This window comes from Microtus pennsylvanicus, chromosome 1, assembly GCF_037038515.1.
Source record: "Microtus pennsylvanicus isolate mMicPen1 chromosome 1, mMicPen1.hap1, whole genome shotgun sequence".
Lineage (NCBI taxonomy): Eukaryota > Metazoa > Chordata > Mammalia > Rodentia > Cricetidae > Microtus > Microtus pennsylvanicus.
In genome coordinates this window covers 5249480-5270717 of record NC_134579.1, presented here as the reverse complement: position 1 = coordinate 5270717, position 21238 = coordinate 5249480, and the positions used below count along the sequence as shown (strand labels likewise).

Genomic DNA, 21238 nt, shown 5'->3' with positions numbered 1-21238 from the left:
GCTATGCTTTGTTTGCTGGCAGCATGAAGGAACACCACAGCTCCTTTAAGAGAGGTCTTCCTGATTCACAAGTAGCACCAAAAATGAAAAGAAAAAGAAAAACACACCTTGTGGTTTCAAAATGGCGGCTTCTTGATTCATGCTAGCTGCATGATCAGCTCTGGCCCTTTCAGGAGGCCGAGCACTTAAATGGGATCTGTGAGCAGCATGTTACAAATTGCTTAATGGTGACACAGACCTGCTGTGACCCTGGATCTAGGATGGAGAAAATGGCTCTCAGGGGCAGCAAACATGCCTCAGACATGTTGGGCTGGGTGGAGCAAGCAGGCAGGACCTTGGAGTTGGTCTTAGCCTTGCCCATTTAGCAGTTCTGGTCAAAAAATATTTACAGATACACATGCAATAAAGACAAATGCAGATGGAAAAGACCTCTAAATGGGTCACCGTGTTGGATAAATATATATAGGCTTGAGAGAGAAAAGAAAAAGAGTATAAACAGTTAAAAGATTACAGACAGTCATAGATTAAAGGAATAAAAATAATAAAATATTAAAGTTGTAGAAAAAGTAATAGAAAAAGAAAAATAAGCCATGTAAAAATGGATATACACAGAGAATCTGTATTATGTATATTATTGTGTTTTCTTTGAAATTTTTGACTGTGAATGAGCTAAGTACAGAGAGATATTTCATTGTGCTGGCTGCTAAGCTAAACCAACATATATATTTTAAAGGTATCTTGACTTCTTCAAAATTTGGGTCTAAGGATATTTTGCTTTGGAAAAGAGGTCTACATTTGTTTCCACTAAGGTTTGAGAACCTATAGATTCTTTCCAGACTAATGTGGTTTGGTCAAACAAGACCTCCTGAAACAATGGCCCAGATGGTCCAACATTTATGACTGCTTCAAGACTGTGGCTGCAAAAGACCTACCACACAGGATATCCCATGACAGACCTGAATAACAGTGCCCTCAATCAGCAGGAAGTAGTCTAGACAACAACACCCAAATTCCCTAGATGATTGCTTATAAATGTTGGCTTACATTTAAAGGGGGATATGCTGTAGATATGAATACTTTGAATTGGTATGGATCTTGGTCTATTAATACAAAGTTTAGAGCAATTTTGTTATATCTATAATAGTCAAGCTTATAGTTATGTTAGATTTTCTAGATGTACAGAGATATATTTCAGATGGATAGTTAGTCTTCAAACCTTTCAAAGACTAACAAAATATGGCGTTTAAAATGTTTTAAGAACTTAGACTTTTCATGACAATGAGACACATTTGCTCCAGGAAGAACCAATTACTTCAAGAAGAAGATAAGCATTGAAGAGACTCCTTATGGAGTTTACTAGCCATTTGAGCAAGAAACTGCTCTTGCCTGGACTGCTATATGAACTGGACATGCAGGACCCACAGAAAAATGACTACTAAACTTGCCTAAAGGTGAGACAGTTCTTTAGGATTCCTAAAAGGATTCATAAAAGAGTCTACCTGAAATTCTGCAGGACACCAAAGAAAGTGACTGACAAACTGCCAATATAGGTGGAACTGTCTTGAAATTTTCTGCTTCATGGAAAAGTCTGCCAGATACTATGGGCCCATAGGCTGAAGATGGACATTCCAACAATACAAAAGAACTTTGGGTAACAGGCAGCAAGATGTCTTTGTCATTTCAAGAGTTTTGGAAGTTGCTTACATTGTACTTTCTACTTACTTAGGTAATATATCCTTCTGGAGTCCTGGATGGAATTGAAGAATAAATATAATTCTCTTAGTTATAAATATTATAACTATAATTCTTGCTTGATAATTGTTTTGTTATATGTAATTTTACTATTTTAAAGTTAAACCCTTCCTTTTTATTTAAACAGAAAAAGGAAAATGGTACGGCCTTCTATATATGTGTTGTTTTTATTGGTTAATAAATAAAGCTGCTTTCAGCCAAGGGCTTAGGAGAATAAAGCCAGGTGGAAAGTCCAAACAAAAAGAGAGAACAGGTAGATTCAGAGAGAAGCCATGTAGCAGCCAGAGGAGAAAGATGCGAGCCAGCAACTAGAACCATGCCGGTAGGCCAAGAACCTCGTAGTAAATTATAAAATAGGAATGGGTTAATTTAAAATGTAAGAGCTTGCTAGAAATATGCCAACTCATTGGCCAAACAGTGTTGTAATTAATACAGTTTCTGTGTGATTATTTCAAGTCTGGGCAGCTAGAAATGAACGAGCAGCCTCTGACTACAATTTACCTAACATTAAAGTAGACCAGTTCACTGGTGTACACTTGAGAGACTCTACAAATCATATTTTCTTTTCTCTTTGCTTTTTGAAGCTTACTAGATGCATTTGGTGAAACTGCAGGGGCTCCTGAGATACTAAATTGTCATCGATTAGAAGGAGCAAGTACATCTGTATAAAACTGAATAAAATTTTTTTAAACCTAATAGAAGCTTATTTTTCTTTCCTCTACAGAATCTGAGCTTAGACCCAAAGGCTAATGTGATCACTCCACAGTCTCTTCAGAAGTCTATGTCTTTTTTCTGTTCTTGCTTCCTTAGTTCCTTGCTTTATCTTTAGGATCACCGTGTTGGTATAAATAGCTTCTGTCACTTCAGCCATCCCTTATTACCAACCAGGCCCACAGTAGGAGAAAGAAAAGCCCCAGGAGAAAAGTGAACAAACACTGTGATTTCTTCTGAAAACTGCCCTTGAGATTCCTGTCAACATTTCATTAGATAGAACTTGACCTCACAGATATGTAAGTGCACCTTAGAAAAAGGGAGATGGAAAGAGGAAGCAAAGGCATTGTTTTTCATACTCTGTGCCAAGGCTACTCTCCCATGTTGTTTGCATAAGCATTGTTGTATTTGCCTAAGTTTATAAGTATTCCTTAAATTCCTTTGGAAGTCAACTTCTATGTCTTCTCATTTTCTAGCACATATTGTCATTATTCTCTTAAAACTTACATATTTCTCTTTGCTTGATCATTTTTGTGATTCTTTTCTGATCTCAATCATTTTAGTAACTATGACTTTAAATTTATCCATACAGAAATGGCATTATGCCTACCCACTTCTCTTTTTTTCTGATTATAATTTGTATTTTAATTTAATATCTTATTGTCTTCCTTGTGGTCTTCCAAAGCTCAATACTTGGTCTTTAGTGTGATCATATATATAACATACTCAACTGAGTTTTAGTTATCACTGAAAAACAGAGTTTATCTTTCATGTTTAAAAAAGGACTTATAAATAGATGTCTATTCATGAAGAAAGAGGAAATAATTGAAATTCACAGTATAACATATATTAGCATTTGGTTTATTTGCAATGTTCTAGTTGCTTTTCTTTTGCTGAGATAAAAGACATGATGAAGACAACTTATAGAAAAAAGTTTTCATTTGGCCCTACATAGAAAAGAGCCTGTCATGGTTAGGAAGCATTGTAGCAAGCAGCAGGGACAGAAAACTGAGCACTCACATTCTCAACTACAGCATGAAAAGCAAACTCAAGTTGGTACAAGGCTTTTAATCCCAAAACCTGCGTCTAGTGACATCCTTCCTCCAGCAAGGATGTACCTTCTAAACCTACCCAGACAGCACCATCAACTGGAGACCACGTGTTCAAATATGTGAGTCTGTGGAGGAGATTCTCATTCAAACTACGACATAATAACAATTTATGTGTAAAGAAAAGGGAGTCTGTGCCCACACTTAGTGGGAAGAAACAGCATAGGGTCCCTGAAAACATTAAATATAAAGCTGTACTATTATTTAGTCGTATCACTCGATATGTGTCAGAAGTGAATGCTATCAGTGTCAGAGAGACAACTGCTCTCCCGTGTCCAATGCAACATATTATCTAGTACGCAAAAGACTGAACAAAAGTGAAAAATAATACTTTTTGTGAATCATTGAAAAATGCGTGTCCATCTTGGTTTTAAATGTAAACACAGCTTTCTGAAAGTTTTAATTTGTTTAAAGAGGCCATTTTATACATCTTCATGCTTCAAAGCCTGAACAAAATTTCCCAATGGATAAGGTAAAAGGAAACTCACATAATACATAGTGAGAATCATTAAAAATGAAAATAAAAAGGTACTGGTGGATTGTGATCGCAATGTCGAAATGCTGGAATTTTTGTCAAGCAGCAGTAATCATCATACAATCTGCTGTGGGACAGTGGTCTGTATCCTGTCTATTGTATTTTAAATAAATGCTGATCGGCCAGTAACCAGGCAGGAAGTATAGGCAGGGCAATGAGAACACGAGAATTTTGGGAAGAGGACGTCATACAATTAAAAAATGTTGCTGATTAGGTAGTTATATTTCTTCTACTGACCTGTAGTCTGTAGCTAATAGCTAGAAAAAATGCTTCAAAAATACAAAATATGACCCAGAGAGTATTTATAAAAAGTCTTATAGATTCTTAATTTATTAATATTTGGGGTAATACTGGTATATAAATTAGTTCATATAAATTATGCAAATATTGACATTTTAATAACAGTCAACTGTATATGAGAAATGAAACTTATAATTAGCCTCAGTGGAGTCAGGGAATTATCATTTGTCCTAAATAATAGATATTCTGCACTAATGTCCTGCTTAGGATTTTGAAATGCCACTGGCTATCATTATAAACATGTCATTTACTGAAACGACAATATTTCATCATTCCTGCCTATTGCTTTTCTTTGTTCTAATTTAAGTTCCAGGAATTAAAAAAAAATAACAAAGAAGGACAATTAAATAAAGAGCTTGTAGCCATGTTGCTCAGTGAATATAACACAGAAATAATCAAAGGGGGATGATTATTGTCTGATAATGATAAATGTAAATCTGTCTCATTTTTCTAAGACTCGGTGTTAATATACACTATGAAGTTGAATGTACCTTGTGTTAGCCACTGTTATATTGTTATGAAGAGACACCATGATGGAGAAATCATAATTATAAAAGAAACTGTTTAACTAGTAGCTTGTCTACAGATTCAGAGGCTTAGTTCATTATCACCATGGAGGGAAACATGGCACTGAACCATAGCTGAGGGCTGAATCTTCAGGCAGAGAGAGACACTGGGTCTGACATGGGCTTTTGCAAGTTCAAAGGTCATCTCAAGTGACACATTTGCTCCTACAAAGCCACAACCCCTAATCCTTTACAAACAGTGCACTCCCTGATCTTAGCATTCAGATACGGCCTACGGGGACCATTCTTATTCAAATTACCACAGATCTGCTATATATGAATAACAAGATGAGATACAATTCACAGGTGTGCACAGGCATGCAAGTACATGTACAATGCATGCACACACATATTCACACGGAAGGAAGCTTAAAAATAATTCTAGTCTTAGAAAATACTATATATTGAACGTTCTATTGGATAAAATGGCTATAATGAAAATTGTTGTGAATATTTGTGCCTAGGAGCACATTTTGTCTTTGTTTTCAAACATTTCTCTAAGTACATTTTAAGAGTTTTAAAAAAACAGATCAGTGTTTGTAATTTGGCAGTTATGATGTTACATAACACAGATGGTCCCAACACACTTATGATAATTGTTTTGGAATTGTTTTTGTTTTATTTTACTATGGCAACAACACGATACACATTCAGTAGGAAACCAATTCAAATTTTAGGATTGTGATCTTTGTTTATCTACATATAATGCCCTCTCATGGCTCCAAGGACAGAAGTGAGCAGCAACCCCCAATAAGCATCTTTCTGAATCAATACTTGACCACAGCAATATACAGTAGACATGCAAAGTTCTTTGTATTGTTCTCCTTGTTTCTATTTTACTGACCTCAGCCACCAGTTGATTATTTCCTGCCTTCAACTCTTCTTGGATGTGTTTGCTTCAATTTATTCTCACGCTTTCAGATGTGCTGTCAAGTTGCAAGCATGAAATTTGTCCAAATTCTTCAAGAAGTGACTTAGTGCTATGAACTTTCCTCTTAGCACTACTTTCATTGTGCTGCATAAGTTTGAATGTGTTGCGCATTCATTTTCATTGAATTCTGGGAAGTCTTTAATTTCTTTCATTATTTCTTCCTTGATCCAGTGATAATTCAGTTGAGTTGTTCAGTTTCCATGACTTTGAAAGCTATCTCTAGTTTGTGTTGTTAAACTCCAACTTTAATCCATGGAGATCTGATAAGATACAGGGTTTATTCTACTTTATTTGTTTCTGTTGAAACTAGTTTTGTGACCAAATATGTGCGCAATTTTGGAGAAGATTCCTTGGGGTGCTGAGAAGAAGGTATGCTCTTTGGTGTTGGGTGAAATGGTCTATAAATATCTGGTGGGTTTATTTGAGTCATAACATCTGTTAGTTCTGCTTTTTCTGTTTAGTTTCTGTTTCGATGACCTGTCCTTTGGTGAGAGTGGGTGTTGAAGTCTCCCACAAGTAATGTGTGGGGTTCAATATGTGATTTAAGCTTTAGTAATGCTTCTTTTACAAATGGGGTGCCCATGTGGACATAAATGTTCAAAATTGAGACATCATCTTGGTGGATTTTTCCTTTGTTCAATATGAAATGTCTTTCTCTGTTTCCTTTGATTAATTTTGGTTTGAAGTCTATTTTGTTAGCTATTGGAATAGCTACACCAGCTTGCTTCTTTGGTCCATTTGATTAGAAAACTTTTTTCCAACCCTTCACTCTGAGGTAATGTCTGTCTTTGATGTTGAGGTGTGTTTATTGTATGCAGCAGAAGGATGGATCCTGTTTTCATATCCATTCTGTTAGCTTATATCTTTTTATTGATGAACTGAGTCTATTGATATTGAGAAATACTAATGGCCAGTGATTGCTAATTTTTCTTATTTTTTGGTAGTGATGGGAGTGGTAATGGTGTGTGTGTCTATGTGTGTGTTTGTATGTGTGTGTCTGGGTGTGTCTGTGTGTGTGTGTGTGTGTGTCCATGTCTGTGATGGTGTTTCCTTCTGGGGTGTGATTATCTGTGTTTTTGTGGGTATAGCTAACTTCATTGGGTTGAAGTTTTCCTTCTAGTACCTTCTGTAGAGCTGAGTTTGTGGATATATATTGATTAAATTTGACTTCGTCGTGGATTATCTTGTTTTCTCCATTTAAAGTGTTTAGGATGGCATCCATGGTCTTCTAAAGTCTGAAATACATTTGTCCAGGTTTTTCTAGCTTTTAGGGTCTCCACTGAGAAGTCAGGTGTAATTCTGATAGAGTTGCCTTTATATGTTACTTGGCCCTTTTCCTTTTCAGCTTTTAATTTACTTCCTTTATTCTTTAGTGTTGTGATTACTATGTGGTAAGGGGACTTCTTTTTTGATCTAGTCTATTTGGTCTTCTGTACCTTCATAGGTATGTCATTCTTTAGGTTGAGAAAAATTTCTTCTGTGATTTTGTTAAATATACTTTCTGGGTTTTTGAGCAGGGTTTCTTCTCCTTCTTCTATTCCTATTTTTCTTATATTTGGTCCTTTCATGATGTCACAGACTTCCTGGATGTTTTGTGCTAAGAATTTACATTTTCTTACTGATGAATCTGTTTCCTCTATTGTATCTTCACCATCTGAGATTCTTTCTTCTATCTTGTATTCTGTTGGTGACGTTTTATCTGCAGCTCCTATTTACTTACCCAGACTTTCCATTTCCAGAATTCCATCAGTTTGCATTTTTCATTGCTTCTATTTCTATTATCAAGTCTGGAACAGTATCATTTGTTTTCATCAATTTTTGGGGGTGAGGGGATTCTTGACATTCTTTACAAGATTTATTGATTTCCTCTGATTTTTTTGGTTGTCTTTTCCTCTATTTCCTTAAGGATTTTTTTTCATTTCCTCTTTAAGAATTTCTACCTTCTCCATAAAGTTATTTCTAAGGTTATTTTCATGTGCTTCAGCTGCACTGAAATGTTCAGATCTTGCTGTTGTAAGATAGCTGGGTTCTGATGGTGACATATTGACCTTTCTATTGTTGTATTCATACACTGGCATTTAGACATTTGGAATTGGGATGGCTATAGCTCTAGGTGTTGATTCCTGTGTTTGTCTTTGTTGGGTGTCTTTGTTTTGTTCCTTGATTTCTGATTTCTCTCTTGTCTTCTGGCCTATGTGGCCAAGGTTTCTGGTAACTGATGAGTCTTTAGGTCTGGTAGGTTGCTTTTGCTGGGGTTCTGAGGAAGGGTTGCTTGTCCACTAGTGAACTGGTGAGGGCAGTTGTAGCTGCCCACAATAGGGGCAGGGAGAAATTGGAATGGCAATTGCCCATTCTGGCTTGTGTGACCTATGTCTTCTGGGTGCAATAAGTGTTCTTAACCACTAGCATCTTCTATCCAGCTATGACCTCCCATTTTAAAGGTTCTAAGTTTTAAGGTGATTATTCACTTTAGCAATCTTGCCTCTGATTCTTAGAATAGTATGGTTGGTGATTATAATGCTTGCTGTAATCCAAATGAGACTGAAAGTCCAAAAGAACAGTTTGAGCCTTTCTTAGTAAGGGACTGGTCACTAGAATAAAAATGGTCCATGATGTTGTGTTGTAACCTAGGATTTGTGTCAAAATTGCATCTATTTATGCATGAATAGAAATACTCAGGTAAGGTGTGAATTTAAAGAAGTTGTATTTCCATTCTCCTTTCAGCCAGTATCTTTTTTTATATATTATTCATTTCATATTACTATTTAGGTACTATTCCAAGAAGATTTTAAGTTTTAATGTTATGGGGGCTTTTCACTAGCTGTACCAATAGTCATATTTTAGAACTTTGCTTGAATAATCACTGAATAAACTATAATACCAACCCTTTCAGTGCTGTTAAACTCTAAAATTTAACACTGAGCAAATTTACTGAGATCTGTTAAAGAGAATGTATATTTATTTTCAGATTAGTTATATAAACTATTCTTCTGCAAACCAAGTTGTTCATCTCTTTAAATTCCATGGGTGTTTATCTCCACACAGCTTAGGTTTGAAAAATTACAATTTTATAAAGAGAATTTTCAAACACGATTCCCCACTTGACAGAATGTGTGAGTATATTTGTCCTTCAGAAAAAAAAAATTTGATGACACAGACAGAGAGAGAGAGAGAGAGAGAGAGAGAGAGAGAGAGAGAGAGAGAGAGAGAGAGAAGAGTTGATCATACCCCAAGGAGACTAAATATCCTTTATAGGGCCATTATTAACACTGCCCTACAAATAATTCAATCCTAATTACTTAGGGAATGATTCACCATTTAAGTGCCTCTACGTCTGACAGCTCAATCAGTTACTAATAGCACCTTCAAACAATGAGTCAACATCTTGAGAAAAGAAGGTCATTTGGGGCATAACTCCATGCTTCTCTTATCCAGGCTTCAGGAAAGGACTCCTTCAGAAAGGTCTGCTCTGGAAAGGACTGCCAGGCTCCTTCAAGGCCAGGATAGAGTCTCAGGAAAAGAACTGACATTGGGGAGAGGAATTCGTCTCAAGACAGGTTATAAAGCCATCTCTCTCCTGTGACTCATATAACCAGAAACACCAGACAGCTTTCTTCTTATGTCTTGTGGCTCCATATGGACGGTGTTAACACTGTGACTTCAAAATTTTTGCCTCAAATCCCACGCCTGAAGACCACACAGTACTGCTTTCTGCAATACTATGTTTGTAGGTCATAGATTCTTTTAAAGGTTTTCTTTATTTTTGAAAATTTCAAACATATATACAATTAAATATAATAATTTTGACCCCTTTCATCACTCCAAATTTCCCTATATCCCCCAACATGCCTTTCTACCAATTTTATTTTTTCTTTTTTAATATGTCACTAAGTCCAGTTATCATTGTTCATACATGAATAGGCATAGAGCCATCCACTGGTGTGTTAAAAAACCTTCACAAAAATTCATGAAAAAGGAATGACTCTTCCTCTCCCAACCACTATCCACTTATAATAGTTTCCCATCAGGAATTTTGACTGGCTTGATCTTGTGCAGTTCGTATGTAGGCAGCTACAGCTACTATAACTTCTCGTACATGATAGCCATGCCATGTCCAGAAGACAGTTTTTATAGCACTCCTCACCATCCTCCAGCTTTTACATTGCTTCCACTTCCTTTCCCACCATATCCCATGAGCCCTGGGTGGAGATGGACAGTGTCAATATAGATGTTGTTTAGAGCAGAGCACTAGTCTCTTGTTCTCCGTACTTTGACCAGTTATACATCTTTTCATTGACTACCATATACTGTAAAAAGAAACTTCTATGCCCAAGATTGAGAGCAGCTTAAGTATATGGATATAAAGATAAACACATAGAAGGCAGTTGGATAATATGACCAGCCAGCAAAATAACAGCAGCAGCAGATTATAAGTTAGATCTTTTTCTGTTCTTCCCTGTCAAGGTTCTTTAGATATCTAAATACAAGGCACCACACCTCCGTGTTGCCTGGTTGAAACAACTTTTATATGATTTCTCAAGAGAGGATCAACCCTGAAAACTCCTGCCCCATATTTCACTTCCCACATCTGTCCAATACAATCTATTGGAAATCCTCACTTGAAAATCTGATCCTCTAGCCACATTTCCTTTCCTTTTTTGAATCTCTTAATTCATAAATAACCTACTCTTGACTCCTGGTTTTCATCAAGATGTCTCTGATTTCACTTTCTCCCATGGTGAGTCAAGAATCAGTCATGTGAGTTGTGATTTCAGAAGCCCCCATGGTATCCAAGTCCCCCTGAGCAGGTATCTTAGTTAAAGTTTCTATTGCTGTGACAATAGACACCCTGACCATACCATCCCTTACCAACATTTAAATGGGTAACTTTCATTTTCAGAGGTTCAGTCCAGTATCATCATGGTCCAAAATGGTGGCATGCAGGGAGCCATGGTGCTGGAGCAGGAGCTGAGAGTCCTCACATCTTGACTCACTGGCAAAAGGAAGTGGTAAGTGACAAGAGGGGTAGTCTGAGCACAGGAGGCCTCAAAGCCCACCCCCACAGTGACACACTACCTCCGAAAAGTGCTACTCCCTTTGGGAGCCATTTTTTTTCAAAGCACCACACCAAGGAAACCCTCATCTGGGAAACTCTACCAATTATCTATAATTGTACTCTACTACTACTAAGGGCAAGCGGAATCAATTCACACAGAAATCTCCTGATTTCAGATTATAAACATCACTGATAACATTTATCCAAGACATATAGTACAGTGCCTAGGTCATATTATTTATAGCACAATCAAGAACAACATATTGAAGTGTGCTGTGCTAGGCACTCTACTGTTAAGATGTTTGGTTCCAGCTAATCCTCCACAACTCTCTATGCAGAGTAAGAGATGTCCTTTGTAAAGGACTGCACAGAAGAAGTATGGATTTGTATTTGCAAATGATTATTTTTTGAGACTCAGACTCATACTTTGTAGTTGCTATTACTAGTAGTACTTTGTTTTGTATTTATCTCTGTGTGTGACAGAGAGTGTGTGTGTGATTGTGCTGAAGATTTGGCCCTCCATATCCATATATTCCATACCATGGATTCAATCAGTGACAGAGAAAAAAAAAACAAATCTGTACCAAATATATACAGACTTTTCTGATTTTTTTTTACCTAAACAATGCAATGTCATAACCATTCCAAAGCACTATGTTGCACTAGGTGCATAAGTAATATAGCAATGCTTTCAAGTTGATGAGAGGATGTCCTTGGGTTTTTGGAAACCACTAAAGTGAAGTACAGGGCCTGAGCACCTCCAGCTTGTGCTAACTAATCCCCTGCAAATACCAGCAGGAGACATTTCTAATTACACACAAAAATTGCCTCAGTGTAATTTCTTCTTATTCACCGACAAAATAAGCTGTAGCTTATAGGAAAATACTGGTTCTAGTTCTCAGAAATCACACAATTAAGCTTTGAAGTGGTTACTGAAAGGCCCTTAATAACAATTTATAGCAAAATTAAAGAACAAATATGCCCAACTGGAGGTAGTGAATGTATAATCCTTAGATGTCTATCATTGCAGAAACAAAATGGCTAAGATTCAAAAGCCTGGTGAGATGGATAATTCCCCAAAACATAAGGTTAATCGTATAATAAACATTGCAAGCAAAACATAGAAAAACTGGTTCCAGGAGAAGCAAAAACTGAAATGAAACAGGAAAAAGAAAACCAGGAAGGAGAAAAACATGCGCTGTCAGCTGGTGATGGAAAAGGTATTTTCACAGCCTCCATTGTCTGTTGGATTCAGAGCTTTTCAAATCAACCTACTCTTGGCCAGCGTGGTGCACGCGCCTTTGATCCCAGCACTCTGGAGACAGGCGGGCAGATCTCTGAGTTTGACGCCAGTCTAAACAACAAAGCTAGTTCCAAGACAGCCAGGGCTATGCAGAGAGACCCTGCCTCAAGGTAGAAAGATAGTAAAATTAATAATTTTTAAGCTGAGTTAAAATGTTATCAAGCTCGACAATGGAAAAGCAAAAATTCAGAAACACACAAAATCCTCTCCTTTCACATAGTAGAGCGTCAACAACAAATGTTTACTGCTAATGATAATAATATTCCATCACAAAAATCTGCAAAAACAACCAATGGAGACATTTAAATAACATCTGAAACACTGATACAAATTCGTAGGGAAATTTGGACTTAGATGCTAAAAAAAAAAGGAATGTAACCTTAAGTCGTCTATTATTCCAATTCTTTAAAGAGGGATTTTAGAGCATGGCCTATGGGCTATAAGGCACTCAGCAATTAGAATGTCCAGACAATTCATCTTTTGAATATGTTCAGTCTACCCCACACCACACTCTTTATAATGCTGTGCTAATATAAAAGTTAGACATCTCACCAAGGAGGGAATCATTGTCTGAGCAGAAATGTTGCTGCAAATTTCTGTTGCTGGAGAATCTCTGTTGAGCATGTTTGATGAGAATGTCTCAGAAACTTGCAGGCTTGATCCATGTCCACTGTGAAGCCCTTCAGTTGTGATAGGCTGGAAGGATGACAGTGTTGGAGGCCCAGGATGTTGTTGAGGCCACCACAGGGCTGTGTGAGCCCAGTGGCAATGCTGAAAGTCCAACAGTCACCGAAGTCAGGGCTGTGCACAGTCTGGAGACCTCTTGCTGAGGACTATGTTGTATCAACATAGAAGTGATGTCTTGGGAGCATGACAGTGGGATTCTGGAGACCATTCCCAAAGTTTCAATGTTTGAATAGTTCTGTTGAGAGAAGCTTTGCACTTGTAGGTCTCACAGCTTGGGGCCGGTTCACTAGCACCCCAACACCATCTTAGGGTTTGTTAATCAGCATATCAAGGTCTGTCTTGGGCTAGGCTCCTATCTGGGCTGCCTGGTGTCCTACCCGGGCCTGACTTCTGAGGACTCACTTTTATCAGAACTGCCTGGTGGCAACTCTTATTGCAAAATGGATTTTCAGATTTACGAAATGGTAAAAGTTATTTCCCCAAGAGCAATGACAAAAGCTTTTTGAACTTTGACTTCAGTGGGTTGTTTAGACTTCATCCCATACTACATCTAGATCTTTGCTCTTTCTGGACTTTCTAAGACTAGCTCTTGTCTATGCTATATTCTTCTGGAAGATTCTCCTAGGTTTGGGCTCCTTTGCTTTGTTTCAGTTATTAATACATGTCTTTGTATGTTTTCTGTATGTTAGGGGAGGATTTGTTTTATCTATTTTATTAAGAAATAATTTGCTTTTGGACATACTGATTTGAAATGAAGATTTCTTTGATTTTGATGGTTGTCTTCCCTTTGAAATCACAACGAGCATCACAATGTGTAATCAATATTCCAAGATTTATTTTTTTTAACTTTAATTCTTTTTTTCTTTTTTATTTTTTTTATTGAAAAAAATTTCCGCCTCCTCCCAGCCTCCCATTTCCCTCCCCCTCCTCCCACTCCTCTCCCCCTCCCCCCACTCTTCTCCCCCTCCCTTTCCAGTCTGAAGAGCAGTCAGGGTTCCCTGCCCTGTGGAAAGTCCAAAGTCCTCCCCCCTCCATCCTGGTCTAGGAAGGTGAACATCCAAACTGGCTAGGCTCCCACAAAGCCAGAGCATGAAGTAGGATCAAAACCCCGTGCCATTATCCTTGGCTTCTCATCAGCCCTCATTGTTTGCCATGTTCAGAGAGTCTGGTTTTATCCCATGCTTTTTCAGTCACAGTCCAGCTGGCCTTGGTGAGCTACCAATAGATCAGCCCCACTGTCTCCGTGGGTGGGTGCACCCCTTGTGGTCCTGACTTCTTTGCTCATGTTCTCCCTCCTTCTGCTCCTCATTGGGACATTGGGAGCTCAGTCCAGTGCTCCAGGGTGGGTCTCTGTCTCTATCTCCATCCATCACCAGATGAAGGTTCTATGGTGAAATGCAAGATATTCATCAGTGTGGCTATAGGATAGGGTCATTTCAGGTTCCCTATCCTCAGCTGCTCCAGGAACTAACTGGGGATATCGCCCTAGGCACCTGGGAGCCCCTCTAGGTCCAAGTCTCTTGCCAACCCTAAGATGGCTCCCTTAATTAAGATATGTGCTTCCCTGCTCCACTATCCAACCTTCCTTTATTCCAATCATCCGGTTTCCCCAAGCTCCCCCCCATCCTCCCCTTCTCACTTTTCTCTCCCCATCTCCCCTTACCCCCTCCCACCCCACCCCCAAGATCCCAATTTTTTGCCCGGCAATCTTGTCTACTTCCCATAACCAGGAGGATAGCTATGTGTTTTTCTTAGGGTTCACCTTCTTATTTAGCTTCTTTAGGATATCAAATTATAGACTCCGTGACCTTTATTTATGGCTAGAAACCAATTACGAGTGAGTACATCCCATGTTCATCTTTTTGGGTCTGGGTTATCTCACTCAGGATAGTGTTTTCTATTTCCATCCGTTTGCATGCAAAATTCAAGAAGTCATTGTTTTTTACCGCTGAGTAATACTCTAATGTGTATATATTCCACACTTTCTTCATCCATTCTTTCATTGAAGGACATCTAGGTTGTTTCCAGGTTCTGGCTATTACAAACAATGCTGCTATGAACATAGTTGAACAAATGCCCTTGTCATATGATCAGGCATCTCTTGGGTATATTTCCAAGACTGGCATTGCTGGGTCCAGGGGTAGGTTGATCCCGAATTTCCTGAGAAATCGCCACACTGATTTCCAAAGTGGTTGCACAAGATTGCATTTCCACCAGCAATGGATGAGGGTACCCCTTCCTCCACAGCCTCTCCAGCAAAGGCTATCATTGGTGTTTTTGATTTTAGCCATTCTGACAGGTATAAGATGATATCTCAAAGTTGTTTTGATTTGCATTTCCCTGATCGCTAAGGAAGTTGAGCATGACCTTAAGTGTCTTTTGGCCATTTGAACTTCTTCTGTTGAGAATTCTCTGTTCAGCTCAGTGCCCCATTTTTTAATTGGGTTAATTAGCATTTTAAAGTCTAGTTTCTTGAGTTCTTTATATATTTTGGAGACCAGACCTTTGTCTGTTGCGGGTTTGGTGAAGATCTTCTCCCAGTCAGTGGGTTGCCTTTTTGTCTTAGTGACAGTGTCCTTTGCTCTACAGAAGCTTCTCAGTTTCAGTAGGTCCCATTTATTCAATGTTGCCCTTAATGTCTGTGCTGCTGGGGTTATACCTAGGAAGCGATCGCCTGTGCCCATATGTTGTAGGGTACTTCCTACTTTCTCTTCTATCAGGTTCAGTGTGTTCAGATTGATATTGAGGTCTTTGATCCATTTGCACTTGAGTTTTGTGCATGGAGATAGATATGGGTCTATTTTCATTCTTCTACAGGTTGACATCCAGTTGTGCCAGCACCATTTGTTGAAAATGCTTTCTTTCTTCCATTGTATACTTTTAGTTCCTTCCAAAGATTTCTTGTGCCTCTTTGCCGTCCTTCCCTCCCTTTGTCCCTGAGCCCAGGGATACCTATGTTTTGTGATGCCTAAATGAGCTGGAACTATGTGCTAAAATTATAAGACAAGATAACCACATTTCACATGATCTCTTTAATTAGATAATGCTTTTTGAGATTCATCCATCTTGTATGTATCTGCTTGCTGTTTTTATATTGATGAGTGGTGTTCAATTGAATGAGTGATAGACCAGGTTTATCCATTTGCTTATAGGCACATCTCTTAGTTATTTGTAACCTGAGATTATCATGAGTAAAGATTGGGCATACAAGTGAATGACTTTCTGTGGACATGAGTCTCTATTTCTCATTGTAAAAAGCCTAGAAATTTTGAAGTGTTTGACCAAACTAAGGAAAGGCTTGACTATGCTACACAAGTATTCTACCATCTCGCTACACCGCCAAACTTAATCTTGTATTTCACACTACTGAATCATTTCCCAATATAATTGATATTTCATTCTTCCATAACTAATGCAGAAGAATTACATTTGTTCCATATTAATACTAAAAATTGGTATTTCCCATGATCTTAATATTAACCATTTTAATGAATAGTCTAACATTTTTTCATTTTATGTTAGAATTCCATGACAACCTGATATTAACCATACTCTCTGAGATTCTGGCTAGTCAAGCATCTGCCTTTGTGAAATGTCAGTTTTAATTTTACATTTAAAAATGTTGTTTATGTCCTTACTTCTAACTTGGAGAAGACCTGTGCCTACTTTAGCTACAAATCCTCTATTATTAATATGCCACAACAATTACCTGTATTCTGTAGTTTGGCCTTTTCTATCTTAATAATGATTTTTTTCTGAAATCAAAAGGTTAAATCTTTGATGAAATCCAATTTCCTGATTTTCTTACAATGTAGTTTGTAATCTTTAGTCTAGGAATGCTTTGCTTTGCCCCAAGTAACTAGGATTTCTTCTATGTTTTACATAAGATGTTTTATACTTCTGACTTTGTTTTCACACCTATCATTCATATGACAAATTTGTCTGTGTATGTGAAGAGTCAACTGTCCGTGCCTTCACACTGATAATCAGGCATTTCAAAGACTCTCTAGTCCCTTGTGGATTACCTTAACATCTTCCAAAATAAACTAGAAATTAACATGGCTCTGTTTCTAGACTCTCATAAATAACCATTTATATGTCTATTGTACAATTATAAAACATAATTCTCAACCAGGTGGTGGTGACACTTGACTTTAATCCTAGCATTTGGGAGGCAGAGGCAGGCTAATCTCTGTGAGTTTGATGGCAGCCTGGTCTACAAGAGCTAGTTTCCAGGACAGGCTTCAAAGCTACAGAAAAACCTTGTCTTGAAAACCCCAAAAAAGAAAAGAAAACAGAAAAAAAACCAAACTGTAGTTCCCATATTTATTCTCCTACCAATGTCATGTTGTTTTCATTATAATAACTCTAAGGTAAGTCTAGGAGTCAACCTGTATATTCTCTTAAAAATATATACTATATGTTCTTTTAAAAAATAGTTTCATATATATTATAGGTTATACATGTTCTTTTAAAAATAGTTTCATCTCTTGATATAAGTTTTAGAGTCAACTTGCCAATTTCTAAAAATGTTTTTTTATAATTTTGCCTGGAACTATATTGACACTAGCATTAAATTTTTGAACTATTGACATCTTAATTTTTCAACTCAGTCTTCCAAAGCATGACTCTCCAATTTTTAGGCCTTCTTTAAATTCCTCTCTAGCATGTTCTATAATTTTCAGAGCAGATGGTTTACATATGTTTTGTCAAATTAATTTCCAAGTACTTTATGATGCTAGTGTCCTTAAGCAAGACATTTTAAATTGTGTTTTATGTCATTTGATGTTAATGCAGGACACTAAACTTGATCTTTTTACCTTCCATTCTAAAGCATGGTAAAACTCACCAATTCTAAGTCAATTTTCTAATTCTTAGAGAGTTCCTATGTAAATTCATGTGTCATAGCAAGCAAAGATAATCTCTGCCTGTTAGCTGTGTGATTCCCCAACATCTATGACACACAGTAGGAACAAGGGTCTCTTCTTGTTCCCAACCTTAGAAAATAGCACTGAGACTTTCCCAGGGAACTTTGATGTTTGGAATATATTTCTTTATACTTACCTCTTGTTGTTGTTTTGGTTTGATTTGGTTTTGGTTTTGGTTTTTCAACACAGAGTTTCTCTGTGCAGTCTTGGCTGTACTGAAATTTTCTCTATAACCTGACCTCAAACTCAGAGATCCACTTACCTCTGCTTCCTGAGTGTAACATGAGGGCCGGTTTGTTGGGGTTTCTGTATTGCCCGGTTCCCACAGCTGTTTAGCCCCAAAGAAAATCACACAAAGGTCTCCATAAGATTATAAACTGATTGGCCCATTAGCTCAGGCTTCTTATTAGCTCTTGTAGCTTATATTAACTCATTATTCTAGTTTATGTTAGCTACATGGCTCAGTACCTTTTTCAGTGGGGCAGGTTACATCCTGCTTCTTTGGTGATCTGGGCAGGACTGGGGAATAGTGGGCTTCCTCCTTCCCAGAATTCTCCTATTCTCATTGCCTCACCTTTACATCCTGTCTGGTTGTCCCACCTATATTTCCTGCCTGGCTAATCAGCATTTATTTAAAATATGGTTGACAGAATATAGACAATTCTCCCGTACCACTTGAGTGCTGGAATTACTGACATGTGCTTCTATGCCTGGATTACAGATGCTTCTTATCAAATAGAAGACATCTTCTAGTCCAGTTCTTCTGAGAGGAGTCTCATTTTCACAAAGGAATCTTAAACTCTGGCAAATATCTTTTTCATACTCTATTAAAATAGTAACACGGTTTTTCTCCTTTACTCTGTTAATGTTAGATTGCCTAGATTGATTTTGTGATGTCACTGTCACCCTGGGGAATGGAAACACAGCTCAGAAGTTAAGAGTACTGACTGTAGAAGCATATGTAGCAGAGGTTGAATTTGAGCACGTATGTAACAAGCTAGCATGGTCCCCCATATACCAATAACTGCAGCACTTGGGACTGTTGTCAGCCTAGGTTTAAAAACATACAAGCTTTAGGTTCAGGGAGAGATCCTGTTTGAAAGGACCGAGGCAAAGAGTGATACCTTCTTCTTGTTTCTATGAACATATATCACGCTTACAAGCACACACACATACTATCTTTGTGATATACTATCTATGTTTTTTTTCTTTCTTTTTCAGCTTGTGTACTATCTGCATCACAAACAGAGGCGGGTGTACACACAGTATATAGTATTAAAACTTCTTGCTTTTTATTTTTTCTTTTTACTAGTTATCATGACTTATTTTACCACCATCTCCATGGATTTGATACCCAAATCTTTCTAGCTCTAAATTTTCTCCAGAATCTCAGTTTGATATTCTCACTGATGAGTTTCCTCAAGCTAATTCTAATTCCCCAAATGAACTAAGTAAAAACTTATTAACTTAACACCTTACCTTGAGTACAGACTTGAGATATGTGTAGGGAAGTGTGTGTGTGTGTTCTTGCATAACCAATCTCTTAGTAACTCAAACTTAAAAAATTATCATCACAAAGAAAGGAACAGCATCTCATGGTTACTACTGGAAGCTCTACATTCTGACTAGGTTTAATGCTTAATGCCTACAGTCTGCTAATCCTTTTGTCTATGTGGGTAAGGTAGGACAACAATAGTGCCTAAACCCTGGTATTGGGAGGGTTCAACAAGACTGTCACTTTAGTAAAAATAAAAATATAAATAAAAATAAAAGAATAAAATTTATGCCCTGGCAGTGCTGAAGCCTGCATGGGCAGCCCATATATGGCGGTTCTGTTGAACTTGTCCATATCGGGTTTCATGGTCTAAGTTGATGAGGACGACTGACCAGGTCTCTTCCTCAAGAGGGCACCAGATCTCATCACAGACGGTTGTGAGCCACAATGTAGTTGCTGGGAATTGAACTCAGAACCTCTGGAAGAGCAGACAATACTCTTAACTGCTGAGTCATCTCTCCTATGTGGTATATCATTATATTTTGGCAGCTTTGCCAAATCTAAAGACATCTTGGATTCCTGCATCTCTTCATTGTTGAAGCCTGACAACTTGAGCACCATTCACAGCCTATACCCCATGGTTATTTTCTCTCCTATCATTTTAATACATTCTTTTAAAATAGGATCATAACATATTATTTCTAGACCAAATCTAGTAAACTCTTTCCCTCTACTTTGTATATTTCAGATAATTTCAAAAATTAAAGATTTCTGTAGTGGCACCAGGAAGTTACCAAGGCTCACTTTATGAGACTTCAGTAGTGTTACCAACAAGAGAAACAAATATAAAAGGTAAAAAAAAAAAAAAAGCAAAAGGATTTAAGATAGTGATTTGAGGACATTTCATGCTGTTTTGATAATACAGTTTTCTAGTGGAATAATTAAATCTATACAGGAATGTGATGTGAGACCACCACAGCTTCTAAAAGGATTATGAGTTTTACATATTAAAGAGGAAAGATTCAGTAACCTAACTAATGAAATAAGTACATATTTTACAGTCCAGTACCCTGGCTGATTACAAACATCCTTTTAACAGAAGTGAGCAAGTCCTAACTTGCTCAGGTTCCATCTGAAAAGTTATTTGGCTCATCAGCTTTTTTTCTCAGAGCAAATTTACCACATAAACAGCCAGAATCGACTCCTCTGCGTTACTTCTTTATGGAAATATTATGTGTCCGTTTGATGCATTCCCAGCGTGGCTACACAAGAAAATCACTTAAGATAAAGCAAAGAAAAAATCTCAGTGTCCTTGCCGTGCTGCAGATGAATTACATCAGGATTTCTGGGGGTGGGGAGCAGGCATCAACATTTTAAAGGTCCCCAGGGAGTCGCAGTATCAGGCACAAATTGAGAGCAGCTGCCAAGCGCCTTTTTGGTCCTCCCCTATGCGAGTGGGTGGTTACCAACTGGCAATGCAGAAAACATCCTAGATGCATGACAGAACGCAACCATTCAAGTGTCAAGAAACAGGAGGCATCCCGGTGGGAAATAAGGGAAAGAATCGTTTCTGGTTTAGAGAGGTAAAGAAGCTGATTTTAAATGGCTTCTTCTGAATAGAGACTATGGCTTGGGTCAGGAGCAGGCAGAAGCGGTATTGAATCCCATTTGTGCTCGGATACAGTTAACTGGGTATGAAACAATAAATGAATCGCAAGACCTAGCTAGCTGAACCTCTCTTTCCTCTGCAATAAAAGGGTATAATAATATTTGGTATGAAAAAGTCATATGAGTAATTTCTATAAAATCTCTGTGTGGTTTAGTTTGCCCCCCCCCCCCCCCCCCGCAAGTGAACCACACGACAG

General features: G+C 37.8%; 1 protein-coding gene across 2 annotated transcripts in view; it reads left to right on the top strand.

Moving 5' to 3' along the window:
- Htr1f (5-hydroxytryptamine receptor 1F) overlaps positions 1-21238 on the top strand; it is a 119788-nt gene that overhangs the window by 77704 nt on the left and 20846 nt on the right. Inside the window, exon 3 of one of the 2 annotated variants that reach the window (XM_075952170.1) lies at positions 10805-10913. The exons of the other annotated variant lie outside the window; for it this stretch is intronic. The gene's annotated coding sequence lies outside the window, so the exon portion shown is untranslated. The remainder of the gene's footprint in view (positions 1-10804; positions 10914-21238) is intronic. 2 annotated transcript variants of the gene reach the window in all.